The 2856-nt window shown below is 52.1% G+C and overlaps 1 pseudogene; it reads right to left on the bottom strand.

The window, feature by feature from the left end:
* Positions 1-294: 294 nt before the first annotated feature.
* Positions 295-2626, bottom strand: LOC109459174 (AP-3 complex subunit beta-2; annotated as a pseudogene).
* Positions 2627-2856: the final 230 nt, after the last annotated feature.

Genomic DNA, 2856 nt, shown 5'->3' with positions numbered 1-2856 from the left:
GTATAATATATGTATTTGGAAGAAGACATTTTACTGAGATTTTCTACATAAATAGCTACAGAAAGCTGGGAAGGCCCAAAGGAGCAGTTGCAGTCTCCCTGTGCACGGGTCACTAAGAAACCCATGGGGAGAGGACTTGGGAGAGAGACTGGTGATGATCAGAAGGAGAGAGGACACATAAGGAGTCTCATATGAGAGAGAAAAAGAGAGAATGAAAGAGAAAGAGGGGGTGTAAAAACCCAGATGTCACGAGGGAGGGAAAGGTGGGGTCTAAAATGTCACAGAGCTTGGGAGTCACTGGGTCAGATCCTGTCCCATGTCATTTACCATCATGATGCTGCTCACCATCTCTCACTGTTGACTGTCAGCTGGGCAGCTCCAGAGGCCAGACTTCCAAGATAGCAGGACCAGGTTTCCATTGGTCAGTGTCCTCCCTGCAAACCTCTTTTGATCAGATGTCCCACAAGGGCTATGACTCAGGTTGGCAGTGGCAGTCACTTTCTGCACCCCAGTGTGGTCACTCTGACAAGTGTCTATGATCTCGTTCATGCCGGTTAGCTGCCTCTGTTCCTGCTTCAACTCATTCTCACTTATGAACTTGGGGGCCATCAGCTTCCCAATGGGTGGCTGCATGTAGACATAGAACTGTTAGGTTTGGGTGTACAGCTGGAAGTTGGCTGCCTAGATTGAGTCACAGACATTAATGCCCAGTATAGCAGTGGCAGATTCTCCTGGTGCCAGGGACTCTATTTCCGGAATATCCTGGATGCTGATGCCAGCACGCAGTTTAGCAGTGCCCACATGTAGGCCCTTGATGGGGGTATCAGAGTTTGTGGAGAAGTGGATATGCATGACGCTATGGGGAGGTCTGGAGAAAGGTTAGTGGTTGAAGGTGGAGTCCACAGCCAGCCCCTCACCAGCTACGCACGCAGTACAGCAGCTCCTGCCTCCCAATACCCAACACTGGACTCGGCAGGAGGGCACAAGGAGAGGGTCTGTGAGTGTTAGGCCCTGGCGTTCAGCATCAGACTGGTGGACACAACCATGAGAGGAGACACGGGCTGGACACTGGCGGGGTGAAGTCCTCTAGTTCAATCAGGGACATCCCCTTGGCTGCAGGGCCACTTTTGCTGCCGGCAGGTGGTTTTCTCACCTCCAGGAGGCAGTTTCCACCTGCTTCCCTTCCAATTCTGGTGAGTTACTGCTGGAGTTGCTGCTGTCATCGGAGGACAAGCCATCTCCCTGAGCCTGTGGCACCTTTGTCCTCGTCTCACCTTCCTCCTCACTCTGTTCACTCTCACTGCTCCTCCTTTTTCCTCATCCTGGTCTTCATTATTGAACTCACTGCTGGACTCCCCTAGCTGTTCTCACGCTGCTGCTCTTACTGAGCAAATCACTCTCGGACTCAGGATGGGAGGGCGTGGGGTGGGGCACTGTCTTCAGATTCTGTGGGGCCTGACTCCCACTCAGAGTCTGAGTAGAAAGGTTTCTCCTTCCTCTTCTCGCAGTTTCAGCACTCAGTCCACTCACTTACCTCCATGTTGCCCACAGATGGATCTGCAGCTTCCTCTGGCCAGTCTGGCAGCTCCTGGTAGCCTGTGGCTTTGGCATTGAACAGGTGGGACAGTGAGTGCAGCTGGAAGTGGTCCCAGTCTTTGAAAGATGACTCTAAGACTGGAGCTGGTTTGGGTGCCAAAAAGAGCTTCTTGGCATGGCGGCTGAGGGCCCCAGCCTGCTCAGAAGGGACCACGAGCTGCGCTCCGCCATGGGTGAAGTGCACTCTGCCATGGATATTGCAGTTCTGGATGTACTTGGCCAGACTCAGCACATACTGGGTCAGCAGCTTGGTCTGCTTAGAGCTGGTCAGGTAGAGCTTGGCTGCCAGGTGGATGACCTGCAGCTTGCTGGTGTCCTCCTCTGCTGTGAAGGACTTGGCCACTTTTCTTGGGACATCAGGTGCAATCCTGGAGACATACTCATACTACTCACCGATGAGCCGCAGGATGCTGGCTTGGGCCATGGGCACCTGGATGTTTTCTGTGAGCTTTGCCAAGTGTTTGATGATCTCCGCGTGCTGTGCTGGCCGCATATGCAGTAGCTTCTTAATGAGGAACACTGACTCTGTGACCACGGGCTCATCACAGTGGGACAATAGCTGCACAGACCATTAAGGCTGGTGTCACAGACTCGGCTTAGGTCAGTAGCACAGCATCCAGTGGCCTGGACTTTGACTGCCACAAAGTCCTTTTCCACACTGCAAGCGTAGGTCTGGAATTCCCATCGGACAGTAGGGATGTCAGGTTAGTTTCACTTGCCAGGTTGTTTATCACTTCCGGCTTTGGAGTTGATCTGGGTGTGGTTGGTTGGTGGACCTGATGTAGAAGGTCTTAGGGAGGGCTCAAACATACCTGGCTCTTGATGGACATGGGGGCCAAGTTCTGGAGCACTGTGTCCTTCACCTCACTGCTGAGATGACAGGTCACCAGTACTTGGGCTCCTCGGCTGGGGCCAGGGGCAGCGGGTGGAGGGAATGACTGTGATTCAAATAGGAGGGAGGAGAGGACCAGTGGGAGGAGGCAGAACTGGGGATCAGTGCTGGGGGCAGGTAGGATGGGGGAGGGGACATGATGTATCCAGTGTCCCAGGCAAGTTTTTTTTTGTTCTTTGTTTTTGTTTTCTTTTGTTTTCTTTTTTTGAGAGAGTAATTTATTTGACAATTTGCAGTGTAACAATTTGCATATAAAAAAAAAAAGCAACTCAGCAGGTCCTTGCTAGGAGGAAGCTTCTTGAATCAAAAGTCACTGGCTTTTGATACAGAGAACAATGGACAGGGCAAGTCTGGAGGAAGCTGAGGGA

Source organism: Rhinolophus sinicus, linkage group LG11, assembly GCF_036562045.2.
Source record: "Rhinolophus sinicus isolate RSC01 linkage group LG11, ASM3656204v1, whole genome shotgun sequence".
Lineage (NCBI taxonomy): Eukaryota > Metazoa > Chordata > Mammalia > Chiroptera > Rhinolophidae > Rhinolophus > Rhinolophus sinicus.
The sequence above is the reverse complement of the archived record's forward strand: the minus strand, read 5'-3'. Positions and strand labels throughout refer to the sequence as shown.